This window comes from Chlorocebus sabaeus, chromosome 8 (genome assembly GCF_047675955.1).
Source record: "Chlorocebus sabaeus isolate Y175 chromosome 8, mChlSab1.0.hap1, whole genome shotgun sequence".
NCBI lineage: Eukaryota > Metazoa > Chordata > Mammalia > Primates > Cercopithecidae > Chlorocebus > Chlorocebus sabaeus.
In genome coordinates, this window is record NC_132911.1 from 144,243,786 (window position 1) to 144,262,690 (window position 18,905).

Here is an 18,905-nt window from a genome sequence, read left to right on the forward strand (position 1 = left end):
GACTAGTCTGACCAATGAGGTCGGGAGTTCAAGACCAGTCTGACATGCTGAAACTCCATCTCTACTAAAAATACAAAGTTAGCTGGGCATGGTGGCACATGCCTGTAATTCCAGCTACTTGGGAGGCTGAGGCAGGAGAATCGCTTGAGCCCTGGGGGTGGAGGTTGCGATGAGTCGAGATGGCACCATTGCACTCCAGCCTGGGCAACAAGAGCAAAACTCCATCTCAGAAAAAGAAAAGAAAAGAAAATAGAAGCTTAAGACGTAAGCACAGATAGTCATTATGCCATTTAACAGATGCCCGGAGAGATTTAAAAAGCGCCCAATTCAAGATCTGCAGTGAGCCCATTTGCCCAGCATAGTCTCACAGATGAACAAAGTGGTCTTACAGGTGAGGCAGCACGTCCCGGTCACATGGAGGCTGGGAGGTAGTTGGTGGAGCAGCAGGGGAGAGGCAAGTGGCCGGGGTGGGGGACGCGCCCATGTCATCGCATGGCTGCTGCGTTTTTGTGACCACTGTCTCATCCTGCGGGACACAGCCCTGTCCGGGAGAACTCCCCTGGTGCCCGCCAGCCCAGGGGGACCTGCCTGAGGGTGCCAGCCAGCCAGCCAAGGTACAGACAGGGACCCTGGCCCTAGAGTGTGTCCCACTGCTCTGCCCCGTTGCTGGTGAACATGTTGTTTGAAATAGAAGACTAAAGCCACAATGTGGGTTAACATCATGGTTAAAGCGAACTTACGCTGGAATTGTATAGAAGGAAAAAACCACTCATCAGAAGAGCTGTTTCGTTCATTTATAACCACGCCCTGCACGGTGTAGGGAGGGCCTGGCCAGCTCCGGCAGGGACGTCCCCTCCCTCCTCACACTTGCTGGGCTGAATCATCTGCAGAGGTGGCAGGAAAACCGCCTCATTTACATACACCCTTTCCGGCAAGCACAGCCAGGGATTCCAATTCCCAGAGCCTCCCAGCCTCTCCAGCGCCAACGCAGCACAGCGTGGACGCAGGGTGGCGTGGGCAGCGGTGGCACAAGGTGCTCACACCCAGCTGGAGTTGAAGTCTGGCTGACATTGCTTTCTCTGACTCCATTTCTGGCAGTAGGCAGGGACACCGAAGGGGGGCTGGGCGGGGCCACCCTGGCCTCCCTGCCTGAGTGGGGGCCCTTTCCAGGGGGATGGCCTCCTGGCTTCAAGCCTGAATCTCGACGAGGGAAGAAGAAATGAGCATTCAGAAATCCCAGGCCCACTCCTGTCACTTTCAGCCTGATCTACAGGATTAGCTTCTGAGGCCTTATTTAAGGGAAAAGAAATCAAGAAAAAAAAAAAGACATCAAAAATGAAAAACTGCCATCTAAGTTCCGTCCCACAGGGTTACTAACACATCTTAGCCTTTCTGCCTGTCTTGAAAAGAATAAATGTCTATTTTTATCAGCGAGGCAGCAAAATCCATCAACATCTCCTGTTCATCTGCTGAAACGCACACGCCCGTTCCACTCATCGCCGGGGTGCTGCGTCATCTGCCACCTGGGAGGACCAAGAGATGACCCTGCCCGCCAGGGGCCTCACAGCAGATGCCAGTGCCAGTGCCAGCGGATGCTTGGGCTGCGGGAGGCCCTGACCCTGGTGGGGCCCCATGCTGGGCTGTAGGGCGCACGGCTCTCCTTTCTGGGTGCCAGGTTGAACACTGAGCTTACTATTCTACAAGATCTAACCCAGGAGGGTGAGAAAGGAGGGGATGACGCAAGACAGCAAGAGGGACTGGGGTCCCACAGAGCAGCTCAGCCACTGCCGGCCTCGGGGTCAGGAAACAGACAGCCACACGAGCGTCCACGACCCGTATGGGAAGACGCCTGAACCCCAAGACGGTGTGTTCTGTGCTGGAGGACAACTTCCAGGGCTGTGGTCAGGTGTTCTGAAGCCACAGCACCAAAAAAAATTCTCTTTGGCAAAGGCAGCAGGACTCAACAGGAAGCAGACGTTTGTGTTCCATTACCTGAGGAAAAGCAAATGCTGCTGACATTTCTACCCAGAGACAAGAGTTTACATCTCTCCTGCTTCGCAGCCACCTTTCCTACCAGGAGAATGCCTAGCCCTTCTCCAACCTGTGCCAGGCCTGACAGTCAGCTCCTCTGGGAGTGCCTCCATTTCCCTGTGTGTATGAGCCCACGGTGCCATCGGACCGCCGGTCCACTATGCGTGGCAGCACCGAACCCGGAGCTGCAGCTCTTCCTCCCGCTTGCCGGACAGCCCTGTGTGCCAAGCCTGTCTGAGCCCGGCCAGGAGGAAGCGCGTGCTGGCTGCTCTCTGCCTGCTCTGGCACTCTGGCCTGTTGCTCCTCTGCCTGCCACCCCCCAGCCCTATTTCCTCCTCTGAAAACTGGAGCTACACCTGCCCCAACGGGACAGAATTACCTTAAATGGCACAAGACAACTGTGCACAAGACAACTCTTCTCCAAAGCTTTCAGGGCCCAAACCCGGCCACCTCCTTGCAGGACCCATGGCGACAGTGGGCTCACACCACCAGCCTCCCCATGCGTTTTCCTGCCTCTGCTTTTGCTCAATCTGCTCAACGACAGAAACGCGACAACAGAGGCCACTTTCTCCAAACCCAGCTCTCCCTCCTTGAGGCTCCCATCCTGCTGCTCACGCGGAGGCCACGCTACCCTGCAGTCCGCAGCTCATAGGCAGAGGTGCAGGTCTTCCCATCAGACCCGGAGCCCAGTGAGGACAGGGTCGGCCTCCTCATCTTGCCACCTCACAGTGCCCAGCAGTGTTAAAATCCAGCAGGATGCACCCACTCGGGAAGCAGTCCCCAGAGTGAAACTGTCCCCACATCTGAAGTTTCTGCCATCCCACCGACAGGCCAGCATCTAAGGGATGTGCACTGAGCATCCATGACGTGGTGGCGCCGCTGTGGTTTCTTAACCAGAACACAAAATTCCGTGACCAGGATTATCACCCGCTCGTTTCATACATGAGACGGGGGAAGCCAAATTAACCACTGGGGCCACAGCAGAAACACGCGTGCTAGAATCTGAAACAAAGTCTGTTGGATTCCAAGGGCTCAACATCTTTTGGGATGATGAAGACGAAGCCTGCCCAAGAGCAACCAGAGTTGAAAGAAGAAAAGCAGGAGGGCCTGTGAATGCCCCCAACCCCCCAAAACCTGCAGCTCCGGGACCGACACTCCCAGGTCTGGGTTTTGAATTTACACTACCTAAAGGGTCCAGGCCACCACCTAAGTGAGAAATTTAACACGCTCATCTGGGGTGCTCAAAGCCATCTCTCTAAATGAGGTGCCTGGTGTGCAGACATCCCTTATATGGTTTACATCTTTTCACCTGTCTGGAAATCAAGATTCTTTCATGATTTTTCTGTTTGTTTGTTTTTCCCCAAGACAAGATTCTCAGAGACTCTGTCTCCCAGGCTAGAGTGCAGTGGCGCAATCTCGGCTCACTGCAACCTCTGCCTTCCAGGTTCAAGCGATCCTCCTGCCTCGGCCTCCAGAGTAGCTGGGATTACACGCACCCACCACCACACCTGGCTAGCTCTTTATTTTTCGTAGAGATGGGGTTTCACCGTGTTGGCCAAGTTGGTCTCGAACTCCTGACCTCAAGTGACTGGTTCTCTCAGCCTCCCAAAGTGCTGGGATTACAGGCGTGAGCCACCGTGCCCTGCCCACTCATGATTTAAAAGGCAAATGGACACAAAGACACACATAGAAAACGTGATGGCCTCCGTGAAGACGAGACACCTTTGCAGGCGCACTGTTAGAGCCAGAAAGAATCCAGCCAGCTTGCTGAACCACAATGCATTCCTATATGTGAGCAACAATTAGAAAAGTTATTTTTTACAAAGATGTCATTACAAACAACAAACGCTGTAAGGCACAAAAGTGGGACACGTAGGAAGTCTACTCGAAAGACATGTCCTTTAATTACTCTTGCGTTTAGCGAGGCCTCTGCTTCCTGGCCTTGTGTTAACTGTAGCCTCTGTTCAGACTCCTGCAGCACATGGAGGAGTCAGCGTCATGGGGTCTAAAAATCCAAAACACGGGGCCAGGCGCGGTGGCTCACGCCTGTAATCCCAGCACTTTGGGAGGCTGAGGCAGGCGGATCACCTGAGGTCAGGAGTTCGAGACCAGCCTGACCAACATGAAGAAACACCATCTCTACTAAAAATACAAAATTAGCCAGGCGTGGTGGTGGGTGCCTGTAATCCCAGCTACTTGGGAGGCTGAGGCAGGAGAATTGCTTGAACCCATGAGGCAGAGGTTGCAGTGAGCCGAGATTACGCCATTGCACTCCAGCCTGGGCAACAAGAGCAAAACTCTGTCTCAAAAAACAAGAAAAAATCCAAAACATGCTCTGTTTTCCCATTCGGAGGAGAGTTACATCCTTCTGGAAAGAGGCCTCCATGTCTGCTGGTGCCACGTCTGTCCTATGTTCCCTCTCTCTGCTCTGCCTCCTTCAAACCCCTGTGAGTGGGTCACCAAGACCCCGTAGGATTGACGGGAAGGCAGAGGTTGCGGTGAGCCGAGATCACACCACTGCACTCCAGCCTGGGCAACAAAGTGAGACTCCGTCTCAAAAAGAAAAGAAAAGAAAACAAACAAACAAAAAAACTCAAATTGCATCCAGAATCTGTCAACTTCACCTCCACCATTTGCATGCAGGCCAGAGCCATCATCTTCTCCCAGCTGGATCACTTCACAGTGCCTATCAAGGCCCCCTGTGTCCACACAGCAGCTAGAGATACCAGGAAGGACGACCGGGTCATCCCTCCACTCTCAAGTCCCCCAGTGGCATCTCACCTGCACCTGGAGGCAGTCAGTTTCCCACAGGTTCTGAGGCCCTCCGGCCACAAGGCACCCAACATGCTTCCGCCCCAGGGCCTTTGCACTTCCCGTCTACTCTTTCCTCAGATCCCTGCAGTTTGCTCACCCACTCACCTCCTTCAGGTCTTTGTTCCATGTCACCTCCTTAGAGCCTGCTGACTACCTTGTCAAAAACGGTACGTGCCCCAGCAGCTCCAGGCCCCGCTGTGCTCACCTCGACAGTGCTTGCCGCCTGGCACGCTACATCTCGGGTCCTCCCTGAACTAGGCACACCCAAAGAGAAACGTCTCTGTTTCTGCCCCTGGTCTATCCTGGGGCTTAGAATCATGCCTGGCAAGTGCGAGGCTGATGCATATGAACCATGTGGTGAATGGTCTCCAGGTAGGTTCTAGTTCTCCCTTCGCTCCCCAACCATGGCACAGTCTGGGGCTGTCTGCCCCAGCCTGGTTGCTTCTTTTTCTGGAGCAACAGAGCATGTGGCTGCCAGCTAGAGTCGTCTCTTGGTGTTTGCCTAGAACCTGAACACATCCTCCCATCTACCTTATATCAGCTCTAGATTACTTACAATACCTAAAACGAACACTATATAGTTATTGTACTGTACTTTAAAATTTTATTGGCCGGGCGTGGTGGCTCAAGCCTGTAATCTCAGCACTTTGGGAGGCTGAGACGGGTGGATCACGAGGTTAGGAGATCGAGACCATCCTGGCTAACATGGTGAAACCTCGTCTCTACTAAAAAATACAAAAACCTAGCCGGGCGAAGTGGTGGGTGCCTGTAGTCCCAGCTACTCGGGAGGCTGAGGCCGGAGAATGGCGGGAACCCAGGAGGCAGAGCTTGCAGTGAGCTGAGATCCGGCCACTGCACTCCAGCCTGGGCGACAGAGCGAGACTCCGTCTCAAAAAAAAAAAAAAAAAAAAAAAATTTTATACTATTTTTTATTGCTTTTTTCCCCCAAATATTTTCTACCCCTAGGTAAGGCACCCTGCTTTGGCAGGTTTACGTGATAGGCAGGTCAGCGGCGGGCCAGCACACAGAAACCACACAGCCTCCTCCTCCACGGTCTTTCCCCTTTGGGTTGAAGATGCCCTGCAGCCTGAATCCCTGAATAGCTGCATGGAGCAGAGCAGCTAAGCCCACACAGCTCTGGAAATTTACATGAAGGGAAAATAAGCTTCTTCAGGGCTTGGATTCCTGCAAGAGCCACTGAGTTTGCATTCATTTGTTTTAAGAACTTCATCCACCACAACGATCATATCCCTCCCTCCCTAGTCACTAGGTTTTCCACATGAACACATGAGGGTCCTTTTTTTTTTGAGACAGAGTCTTGCTCTGTCGCCCAGGCTGGAGTGCCATGGTGCAATCTCGGCTCACTGCCAGCTCCGCCTCCCGGGTTCACGTCATTCTCCTGCCTCAGCCTCCCAAGTAGCTGGGACTACAGGCGCCTGCCACCACGCCTGGCTAATTTTTTGTATTTTTAGTAGAGACGGGGTTTCACTGTGTTAGCCAGGATGTTCTCAATCTCCTGACCTCGTGATCCACCCGCCTTGGCCTCCCAAAGTGCTGGGATTATAGGTGTAAGCCACCGTGCCCGGCCGAGGGTCCGTATTTTTTAACAGAGTGGAATAGATGTTAAAAATAAATATCATGAAGAGGAAGTTTAGCCTCTATTGATGTTATCTCTTCTGTGACATTTTCTTATTACACATCAAAATATCCCCAGCCTACATAGCTATAAGGTCATGTTGGCAACACTGTCATTATAAAGGGAAAAAACCGTCCTCTCCCCAGTGATATATTTGGAAATCCAGCATTTCGACTCAGCATTTCCTTAGGTAGAAGAATACTCCCACATTTATCTTAAATTACAATCACCGTACATTGTGAAAAGAAAAACTGTTCCAATGTTAACAAAACAGGGCACACGTGGAACAGTAAACTGTACATCATGGTGGTGTTAGAAAACAGTCAGAACAGACTCCGTGAAATAAGCTTTAGCTTTAAGTAAAATCTCCCTGTAAGCTTCAGCAGGCTTCTGCAGCCCATCCTTGTGGCTCAGGCTAATTCAATTGCATGGAGATTCAACTTTAATTCCCCGCACTTGGAATGAATACAGCTCCCTGAGGGATACTTAAAAGCAAATTTAACAAATGACAGAAATCAGAAAATTTCCCCAATTTGTCCAACCAGCTATTTGAAATGTCAATTCTAAACACTGGCATCCCGGAGAGGTACCATTTTTTTCCTAGTCAGAATAATTAATTAGGAGTAAATTGCTGAAAATCAAGCAGACAAAATATCCAGGAGTGTTTGCTTCTTTGATCAATTCCTTCCTGAAGAGAGACGAGCTCACAATTTAAAACAAATCGAAATGGTGCTCTACTTCCTCAGAGGACTGAAGAAAAGTTAACGACGACGCCTGCACGCATGTTGGATTGCAGGCCGTGCCACGTGCAGTGTTCTGGCCACATCTTTTAAATGACATAATTATGGATTTCCTTCTATTATTTGCTATCCGAAAGGCAGGCCTGCTGCTGGCCCCAACTTCAGAGACCAGCCCAGAATTGGTGGGGGCCTCAGACGGTGCGGGTTGACTCAGGCCCCCACGGCGGCGTGGCGGAGATTACAGATGGGGTCTAATCTGGCCCTGTGGACCTGGCTCAGCAGACGGTGGAACCCCAAATCTCATCGGGAATTCTGTCAACCAAAACACACACCTCAAAGCAGAGGGTGCGGTGCCTTCAAGCCCCACACTGGGCTGCGTTGGCAGAGCTGGGATGACAAACGTGCATGAGAGGAGGGATCCAGGGCCTGGTTTTTCTTCTTGTTAAAATTCAGATAAATTTACCACCTTAGCCATCTTCCGGTGTACACTGAGGTGGCCTTTAGCATATCCACGCTGTTGTGTAACCAATGCAACCACCCAATTCCTGGGCACCTTTGTCACCCCCAAAAGAAGCCACGTGCCCATTAAGCCGTCACACCTCGTTCCCTCCAAAGCCCAGCCCCTGGCACACGCACCTGCCTTCTCTCTCAATGGCTCTTCCTATTCTGGACGTTTCCAGAGGTGGAGTCGTGCATGTGGCCCTCTGTGCCTGGCCCCCCTCACGCGGCATGTTGTCCCTGAGGCTCATCCGCGCTGCAGCTGTGTCTGCGCGCCAGTGGGGCCGGATTTAACAGACTCCCTCAAGAGGGGCTCACTCCTGCCCCACACTGCTGTGGCCCCTTCCACAGACTCAAGCTCAGCCACGTGCCTTGCCTGGCAAATGGCACAGGCATGACTGTTCCGTATCCCTCAGGGCTTGCAAAGGTGCCAGCTGCTTCTGCTGTGCCCTCTGCGGGGATTCCTTTCTCCCGGCCGGGGATGGGCTGCCCTCCCTCAGGATGAAGGAGCTGCATGGAGTGGGCCCAGCATCCAGGCCCATGAAAGACCCCATCCAAGGTGACTGAGAGGCTAAGTTGGCCTCTGACCAGATGTCCCTCTGGGTCATGCAGTCCCAGCAGCCCCGGAGGCTCAGACACGGTAGGAAACGCTGCCGTAGGCCACAAGGCCTTGAGGTGCACCAGGGAAACAACGCACTGGCGCAGATACACTCTCAAGCTCATCAGAGCGAGTGAAACGTGCTGTGCGCTGTCGGAAAGCTAGAAGCACCACGCTGGTCTCTGCTCAGCGGCACCTTCCATCCAGCTGGGAGTTCATGTTCAACAACTTGAAAATTACATAAGCAAAAACGCTTAGCGATGTTGAAATTAACGCTAATTATGTGTACAAATACCCATTCAAACAAAGAGACAATAAAAAGGCTTAAAAAATATATCAGCAAATGAAGGAGTGACCAGGCTGTCTTCAGCCTGGGCTGCAGACAGACGGGGTGCAGGGCTCTGGGGTAGGGAGGATGCATGGGGATCCCACGCCAGGCGTGTCTGAGGCTGTGCAAGGCCACCACATGCTGTCTTCTAGGGGAGGGTCTGCAGCTTTCACAGGGGTACCCAGCAGTAGGTCAGAAGCCACGCCGGGACCCAGCTGATGAAGACCCATCCCCCTGCTGGTCCAGGGGTAGCTCTAGTTCCCAGCCATCGCTCTTGACTATAAACTTGGACAAGAAAAGGAATGATGACAAGTGGCTGATGAAGCTAAATTAAAGGTACTCTCTGCAGGAAGGGAGGAGAAAGCTACAAACCTGCTCAAAGGCTTCCGAACTGGCACGGGGGCCAAGCGAGAATGGGGGCGGTAACAGCTGCTGGGCAGGAAAACTGCCGGGTGGGATGAGGCTTAGCAAATGGACAAGTCAGTTAGTACCTGCAAAATGAAGCACGGTGTCAAAAACCGCTTTATTTTCCGCACTCTGCTCAATATTCCATGCCTTCGAGGCTCCAAATATACTCAACATGACCAGTGTTATAAACAAATTATGCAGACTAAGTTGCTTTCTCATAATTATAAATCAATCATGCTCACAGTAAAATATTTGCAACTCAAAAAGGTTTACTATAAATAAAGTAAGATTTTTTTCCATAATTAAATGTGCCAAGAAATACCACTGAAGTATATCCTTCCCGGGCATCGATGACATTTTAATTTGTCTGAAGAAACCAAGTAGATTCTAATCCCTAAGGAGGGGACCCAGGGAGATGCCTCTACCCATTTCCAGCACAGGAAGACCTTGCAGGCAGGAGCGTGGAGCCCCCACCTACCGCGAGAGCAGGCGAGGAGCACACAGTTCACTTAACACTGTTGACAGTTCTTGGAAACGGCAAGTTTAAGTGACATGATGTTTAACAAATATTTTTTTCCTAATCAACATTAAAACAAAACATTATTCAAGAACCTGATGTACTTTGTTTTGCTTAAAAATGCAGTTTCCAAGAACCTCTCCACAACATTGAGGACTCACTAAACATTCTCCAAAAGTTGATGCTTTCAGCACAATGTGAAGAAAAAAAAACAGCCAAACTAAGCCTATACATTCTGACAAAGTTACATACAAAGTTATCATCCTGGCAAGGCTTGGAAGCATAGCAAATTAAAAATTCTATAATTGGCTGGGAGGGGTGGCTCACGCCTGTAATCTCAGTACTTCGGGAGGCCGAGGTGGGCAGATCACCTGAGGTCAGGAGTTCGAGACTAGCCTGGCCAACATGGCGAAACCCCGTCTCTACTAAAAATACAAAAATTAGCCGAGCGTGGTGGCGTGCGCCTGTAGTCCCAGCTCCTCGGGAGGCTGAGGCAGAAGAATTGCTTGAACCTGGGAGACGGAGGTTGCGGTGAGCCGAGACTGCACCACTGTACTCCAGCCTGGGTGACAGAGGAAGATTTGTCTCAAAAAAAAAATAATAATAAAAAATTCTATAATTTAAGGCTGGGCACGGTGGCTCATGCCTGTAATCCCAGCACTTTGGGAGGCCGAGGCGGGTGGATCTCCTGAGGTCGGGAATTGGAGACTAGCTTGACCAACATGGAGAAACCCCGTGTCTACTAAAAATACAAAATTAGCTGGGCGTGGTGGCACATGCCTGTAACCCCAGCTACTCAGGAGGCTGAGGCAGGAGAATCGCTTGAAGCCAGGAGGTGGAGGTTGCAGTGAGCCAAGATCATGTCATTGCACTCCAGCTTGGGCAACAAAAGTGAAACTCTGTTTGAAATTTAAAAAAAAAAAAAAAAAAAAAAAAATTCTATAATTTAAAAATGAGCCAGGTGCAATGGTGTCCACATGAAGTCCCAGCTACTCAGGAGGCTGAGGCAGGAGGATTGCCTGAACCCAAGAATTCAAGGTTGTAATGTGCTATTACTGTACCTGTGAATAGCTTCTGCACTCCAGCCTGGGCAACCTAGTGACACCCCGTCTCATCCCCATCTCTTAAAGAAAAATTATGTGCATGTGTGTATACACATACACACACACACACACACACACACACACGTATGGAAAAAACCAAATGTCCACTGACAAATGAATGGATAAACAAAATGTATTCCATCCATACAGTGGAATATTACACATCCATGAAAAAGAAAGGGGCACTGGCACCTGCTATGACATGGATGAACCTTTACAGCATTGTTAGGCGAAAGAGGCCAGACAGAAAAGGTCACATGTATGACTTCAGGCACATGCAACATCCAGAACAGGCCACTCTATGGAGATGGGGCGCAGAGCGGTGGTTGCCAGAGGCTGGGAGGGGGCCACAGGAAGCAGCTGCTCTTGGAGCGCAGGGCTTCTGCTCCAGGGGACGGAAACGTCCGGACCTCGATGGAGTGATGCACGCCCAACATCATGACGGACTTAACGCAGCTGAGTTAGTCCGCCCAACATCATGACGGACTTAACGCAGCGGTTCGTTTTGTTCCACATACTTAACAAACATATGGAATATCTAATCAATAATCAATGAATCTGCTCAGCACGTAGCTCCTTTATACTCCCCCTGGAGGAACTGATACCTTCCCCTGTGGTCTTTGGTGAAGGACACATTGAATGAATGAATTGTCAGCAACAACAGATCATTTAGACCTTTAACCACCACTCCTAAACACACAGTGGTGATCTGGGCTTGTGAGCTCTGTCTGGAGAAAGCAAAGCTGTTGTTTTTCAGACATTAGCATTAGACAGAGATAACCTGTGAGAGGTGGATGTTACACTTGGCACTTCTTACGCTGCCATTGATTACCATTCTGCCCTCTTTCCCCTCCAGCATGCTCCGGTCTCCTGTCACATCCCCAGGGCACGCAGCAAATCTGCAGAGCTCTGGCAGCACAGTGGCTACTTTCCCTGGTCTCCTTCTCTGTGCAAATCACCACAGTCCCAAGGACATCAGCCATGTCAGCCTCTACTGTTTTCTCCACAGTCGTCCGTGGAGACCCCAACAGACAGGTCTGCAGCTCCTCTGCTTCGCCAGCCCTGTGCCCCCTCCCAGCGCTATTCAGGGCCCTGAGCTGCCCGCGGCTGGCAGGCAGGCATTAAGCAAGCAGGAGACTGGGGCGGGGACCTGAGCAGACACCATGGACGGAGCAGGTCCAGGCTGAGGGAAGGTCATGGCTGGCGGCACCCTATGCCACCTGGGACTGCATCCAGTGCCACCCAGGCAGGCACCAGCCAGGACGACCACCTGGGACTGCATCCAGTGCCACCCAGGCAGGCACCAGCCAGGACGATCAACAGGGAAGTGCTATTCCCCAGCCTCTGCTGCGCAGGCCAAACACCTGCAGTTTGGGGCCACTGATCCGACACCCCTAAAACGCCCTGAGTCAGACGAAGGCAGTGAGCAGTGTCCCTGCCAGATCTAATATTTTTCAGCTGCTCCAGGGCAGCAAGGGTCACAGAACAGCATCCTGGCAACGTCTGGATACCTGAGTCACAACGTCTGGATACCTGAGTCACAACGTCTGGATACCTGAGCCAGCCCCGTGGGGTGACGGGGCACCCCTCGCAAGAATCTGCAACTGTGTAGGGGGCCCATGGTGAGGTCCTGCTCCTCCCAAATACGCCACAGGCCGGCCCCACCCACCACCTCGGTTCCACCACTGGGTCACTGCCTCACCAGGCCTAACACCCACGGGACCCCGAAAAATGTCTGCAGATCCAGCAAGCATCTCTTGGAGGCTCAGCTGTGCCAGGGGCCTGGAGGGGAACAGGATGCTGCCTCAGGGCCTCCCAGTCCTTCCCTGCGGGCCCCAGGCTTGTGTACATCACCAGAATGGAAAGGAAAAGCCGGCGTGAGCCAAGTGCTAAGCGGCTGCAGAGGGGACTGCGGGATCCTCAGCTATTTGGCAAAGTTCCATAAGAAACCCGTTTTGAGCCAATCTTGGAAAGAAGGAATTTCCATGAGCAGAAACGGGGAACCCAGGATGGGCACCGCACCCGGCAGCGCGGTGGGTGGGCAGTGGGGCCTGCCGGGTGGGCCGGGGAGATCACACGGGCTCCAGCCCACACTTGGGGGTCAGCCTGTATTGTCTAAACAGCTGGCAACCTTGAGACTCTGCAAGTAGGAGTGTGGCCACAGCAGGTCGGCATGGCGGCCCAGCCATCACCCAGCCCGCTGCTCCTGCGCCGGCCTGGCCATCAATTCTCCCTCTGCTACAGCTGCGGCCTCACTCCCTCAGGAATCTGCCATCTCAGTGAGGCCTCCCTAACCACCCTACCTGAACACACCTTGCCCTTCATCCTGACTCTGTCTGCCCATTCCCCTCCACCCCAGCTCATAAGCTCTCCGACAGCAGGAATGCTCTGTTTTGGTTGCTCCTTGCTCTTCAGCATCTAGAAGAGGGCCCAGCACAGAGCAGGTGCTCAAGACATCAGTTGTACAAACAAATGACTGCCCAGAAAAAGACAAAAAACAGACTACAACGGCAGACACGGGGGCCCACATCTGTAATCCCAGCACGGAAAAAGACAGACTACAACTGCCAGGCACACGGGCTCACACCTATAATCCCAGCATGGTGGGAGGCCAAGGCAGGAGGATTGTTTGAGTCCAGGAATTAAAAAACAGCCTGGGAAACAGGAAATACAGCAAGACCTTGACTCTACCCAAAAAAAAAAAAAGCCAGGTATGGTGGTGCATACCCGTAATCCCAGCTACCTGAGAGGCTGAGACACAAAGATTGCTTGAATCAGGGATGCTGAGGCTGCAGCGGGCTATGATCAGCCACTGCACTCTAGCCTGGGTGACAGAGGGACATCCTGTCTCAAGAAACAAAAACAACCCCCAAAACCAAAAACCAAAGACAGACAGCAAAGACAAGAGACCAGGAAAGGGAGGAACGTGATCTGGGCTCACCGCAACCTCCGCCTCCCGGGCTCAAGCGCTTCTCCTGCCTCAGGCTCCCGAGTAGCTGGGATTACAGGCACCCACCGCCATGCCCAGCTAACTGTTTGTATTTTGTATTTTCAGTAGACATGGGGTTTCACCATGTTGACCAAGCTGGTATTGAACTCCTGACCTCAGGTTTCCACCCACCTCAGCTTCCCAAAGTGCTGGGATTACAGGTGTGAGCCATTGTGCCTGGCCAGAGGCTTTCTTAATAAGGGAATAACTTAAAAACTTCTCCACAAAAAGCACAAAGAGAATTCCAATCCTCTGAAGACACTGCTCCTGAAAGCGGCCTATTTTCACCATGAGCAGGGAGCCCGGCTCCCGTACCCGCAGCCCAAAAGAGAACACAGGCCCAGCCCAGGCTGGCTCCTGAAGGCGACGGGCCCCTGGGCCCCACTGCCTCTGCACCAGAGGGGTTAGGAGCCCTTGTCCTGCCCATGGCCAACCCCCCATCTGCTCAAAGCAACGGTCCATCCAAAGACTTTGAAAAAAACACACAGTCCCCCAAATCCCTCACAGACTCAGCCAGGCAGCCACTCCATGCACACGAGATTTTAGATTCCAAATCAGATGGTCTTCTTGGGCGGTTTTATTCAAACATGTTTGTAAATCATGACACAATTTAATTAAAGTGGAACATCTCTCCAAAACACTCTGGGATTAAGCAGACACGCGCGTGCGTGCGATCATTCGAGAGTTAAACAGAAGAGGATCTAGGAGCCTTCTGACTTCGCGGTTCTCTAAGTGTGGTCTGGGGAGCTTCAGGGGGGTCCCCAGGGCCAGAGCTGCTTGTTTTCCCGGTGCTGACATTTGCTCCGGGGGCTCCGGCGAAACTGCAGGTGCATCTGCACAGTGCCAGGCGGCGGTGCCCTCAGACACTGGACTCACCACCACAGCACATGCACAGTACAGGGACGGAACTGGCTACCTCAGAATGTCCTGGAGAAGGCAGCAAAAAGCATCAAGTTTATTCCACATTGACTCTTAAGCCTTTTCTTTTTTCTTTTTTTTTTGATATGGAGACTCGCTCTGTTGCCCAGGCTGGAGTACAGTGGCATGATCTCGGCTCAGTGCAACCTCTGCCTTTCAGGTTCAAGCGATTCTTCTGCCTCAACCTCCCGATTATCTGGGACTATAGGTGCCACCACCACGCCCAGCTAATGTTTCGTATTTTTAGTAGAGACGGGATTTCACCGTGTTAGTCAGGATGGTTTTGATCTCCTGACCTCGTGATCCGCCCGCCTAAGCCTCCCAAAGTGCTAGGATTACAGGCGTGAGTCACTGCGCCCGGCCGAACTCACGAGAGGTCTTTTAGGTATTTGGAAGCATGAAGCTCATGGTGGCGAATATAAGTTTTCCACAATTCTAGTTTTTATGTTAAAGCTTGAATTTTATGATTGCAACAAACACCGTCAGCCATTTTCTTTGAAGTGCAGGTCACTCTGTCTGCTTGGAGAAGAGATCTCTGCCCAGCACCCTACTCCAGGTCACAGCTCGAAAGGCTACACTCAAGTGCCTGTCCTCAGGGTAGCCTCACACTTAGGGGTATGTGGGCATGTGCACGTCCCAGTTCCTCACAAAGAACATTCAAAAGGCTTAAGAGGTTGGGCACGGCCAGGCACAGTGGCTCACGCCTGTAATCCCAGCACTTTGGGAGGCTAAGGCGGGCAGATCACCTGAGGTCAGGAGTTCGAGACCAGCCTGGCCAACATGGTGAAACCCCGTCTCTACTAAAAATGCAAAATTAGCCCGGTGTGGTGGTGGGTGCCTGTAATCCCAGCTACTTGGAGGCTGAGGGAGGAGAATCACTTCAACCTTTGTTTTTGAGACTCCATCTCAAAAAAAAAAAAAAAATTCTGGTGAGTTCAACGGTATTCGTGAATGGGATGTTTTGATGATCTGTGCTACTCAATGTGTCACTACTGCAAGGCCCGTGTAACTCCATGAGCCAGTGTGTTCCAAACGCCTAGTGCATGATAGATAAACCACATGGAAGACAGGATCCATTCGGGCTGCAATTCTACACTGCGGCTGACTTTCAAGAAACAACCGCTCTTTCTGGCTGGGCGTGGTGGCTCATGCCTGTAATCTCAGCACTTTGGGAGGCTGAGGTGCGTGGATCAAGTTTGAGACCAGCTTGGCCAACATGGTGAAACTCCATCTCTGCTAAAAATATAAAATTAGCCGGGTGTGGGGGCTGTAATCCCAGCTACTTGGGAGGCTGAGGCAGGAGAATCGCTTTTGAACCCAGGAGGCGGAGACTGCAGTGAGCCAAGACTGCGCCACTACACTCCAGCCTGGGCAACAAGGGCCAAAAAACTCGGTCTCAAAAAAAAAAAAAAAAAAAAAAAAGAAAAGAAAAAGAAACTACTGCTTTTCAAGTTTTGGTGTAGTAGCAATAAATACCCGTAATTATCTGAAAAGGCTTCGAAGATAACCCTCCCTTCCAGTTACATAGCTGCATGAGGTCAGATTTTTTATTTTTTATTTTTTTTGAGACAGAGTCTTGCATTGTCGCCCAGACTGGAGTGCAGTGGCGCGATCCTGACTCACTGCAACCTCCACCTCCTGGGTTCAAGTGATTCAACTGTCTCAGCCTCTCGAATAGCTGGGACTACAGGTGCGTGCCACCACACCCAGCTAATTTTTGTATTTTTAATAGAGACGGGATTTCACAATGTTGGCCAGGATGGTCTCGATCTCTTGACCTCGTGATCCGCCCGCCTCAGCCTCCCAAAGTGCTGGGATTACAGGAGTGAGCCACCAGAGCCCAGCCAGATCTTTTTTTTTCTTATACTTAAACCAAAACAACATATCCCTGGCCGGGCGCGGTGGCTCACACCTGTAATCCCAGCACTTTGAGAGGCTGAGGCGGGCGGATCACAAGGTCAGCAGATCGAGACCATCCTGGCTAACATGGTGAAATCCCGTCTCTACTAAAAATACAAAAAAATTAGCCGGGCGTGGTGGCGGGGGCCGGTAGTCTCAGCTACTTGGGAGGCTGAGACAGGAGAATGGCATGAACCTGGGAGGCGGAGCTTGCAGTGAGCCAAGATTGCACCACTGCACTGCAGTCTGGGCCACAGAGCAAGACTCCGTCTCAAAAAACAAAAACAAAAACAAAAAACAAAAAAACCCAACATATCCCTGTCGACGGAATCCAGAAGCCAGCTGATGCTTTCTATTAAGGCAGACCTTAAGGAGATTTAGGAAAAATGTAAAACTATGCTTCTCTTCTCATTATATTTTGTTGTTTTAGAAGAAATTATCTTTCATAAAAACATTTATAAGAATACATATTTAATATAATAAAATGACATTTATTGTATCAAATGTTTTTTAAACTCCTGTTTTAATTTGTAATACGATAGATATAACCCACAAAAACAAATGGTCTTTGGGGTTCTCAATAATTAAGAACGTAAGGAGGCCCTGACCGAAAACGGCTGAAGAGCTGCCGTCTGAACATCCCTTTCTGGGAGTGGATTGTCATCTAGAGTATTTTCTTAAAAACACAGCAGCCCTGCCTGAGGTTTCTTCAGGAATAACGGTAATACTGACAGAATCATCGACAAATGGAACTCTATCCACAAGACCACTGCAGAAATTTGGGTCTGGTTTCTATCAGACTATAAATACAGCTGGCCAGGCATGGTGGCTCATACCTGTAATCCCAGCACTTAGGGAAGCCGAGGCAGGAGGATCGCTTGAGTCCTGGGGCTTGAGACTAGCCTGGGCAACATGGAGAGACCTTGTCTCCACAACAAAAATGTTTAAAGTAACCAGATGCAGTGGTGCATGCCTGTGGTACCAGCTACTCGGGAGGCTCAAGTGGGAGGATCACTTGGGCCTAGGAGGTTGAAACTGTAGTGAACCATGATCATCCCCTCTGCACACCGGCCCGGGCAACAGAGCAAGACCTTGTCTCAAAAAAAAAAAAAAAAAAAAAAAAAAAAAAAAAAAAAAGCCAGACGTGGTGGCTCACGCCTGTAATCCCAGCACTTTGGGAGGCTGAGGTGGGCGGATCATCTGAGGTCAGGAGTTCAAGACCAGGCTGGCCAACATGGTAAAACCCTGTCTCTACTAAAAATACAAAATCTTAGCCGGGTGTGGTAGTGCACACCTTTAATCCCAGCTACTAGAATCACTTGAACCTGGGAGGCAGAGGTTGCAGTGAGTCTAGATCGCGCCACCACACTCCAGTCTGGGCAACAAGAGCAAAATCCCGTCTCAAAAAAAAAAAAAAAAAAAAAGCACACAAAGAAACCTACCCTGAAGTTGGGTGTCCTCCTATCCCCAGCTCTAACCCGGCACTGCACACAAGCCCAGCAAAGTCTGGGCACATGATGGGACCAGACTTCAATGCACTGATGGCTGCAGCGCCAGGGCCTAAAGGGCGAAGATCAATGCGCACGCCAAGGTGACCAACAGAAGCAGAGGGCCGCAGGGCACCCCAAATGGCTGTGAAACATCCACCTTCTGTTTCTGCTATAAAGACACATGCACACGTATGTTTATTGCAGCACTATTCACAATAGCAACGACTTGGAACCAACCCAAATGTCCATCAATGATAGACTGGATTAAGAAAATGTGGCACATATACACCGTGGAATACTATGCAGCCATAAAAAAGGATGAGTTCATGTCCTTTGTAAGGACATGGATGCAGCTGGAAACCATCATTCTCAGCAAACTATCGCAAGAACAGAAAACCAAACACCACATGTTCTCACTCATAGGCGGGAACTGAGCAATGAGATCACTTGGACACAGGAAGGGGAACATCACACACCGGGGCCTATTGTGGGGAGGGGACAGGGGGCAGGGATAGCATTAGGAGATATACCTAATGTAAATGATGAGTTAATGGGTGCAGCACACCAACATGGCAGATGTATACATATGTAACAAACCTGCAGGTTGTGCACATGTACCCTAGAACTTAAAGTATAATAATAAAAAAAAAAGAAGAAACATCCACCTTCAACTGTGTTCCCAGACCCCTCCCTAAGAGCAGCCTCTTCCGCTGTGATGTAAAAGAGAGGGGTCCCCGTACGGAGGCTGGAGAGGAGCTTTACAAAGGTCTTTCATCTTCTTATCCAATTGGCATCATGCTCCACAGAAGCATATGGAAATCGACCTCAGCTATCAGGAAGCCGTAGGAGTAGCTTCAGAAAATGTCCCAAGTGTCAGCCTCAGGGGTGGGGCGCTGCAAATCCCCTCAGTGATCTGTACCCTACAGAGTCAGCCGC

General features: G+C 51.0%; 1 protein-coding gene across 3 annotated transcripts in view; it reads right to left on the reverse strand.

The window, feature by feature from the left end:
- AGO2 (argonaute RISC catalytic component 2) overlaps positions 1–18,905 on the reverse strand; it is a 119,784-nt gene that overhangs the window by 79,064 nt on the left and 21,815 nt on the right. The window contains exon 1 of one of the 3 annotated variants that reach the window (XM_073018378.1): positions 9,018–9,136. The exons of the other annotated variants lie outside the window; for them this stretch is intronic. The gene's annotated coding sequence lies outside the window, so the exon portion shown is untranslated. Of the gene's footprint in view, positions 1–9,017; positions 9,137–18,905 lie in introns of those variants that run through there. 3 annotated transcript variants of the gene reach the window in all.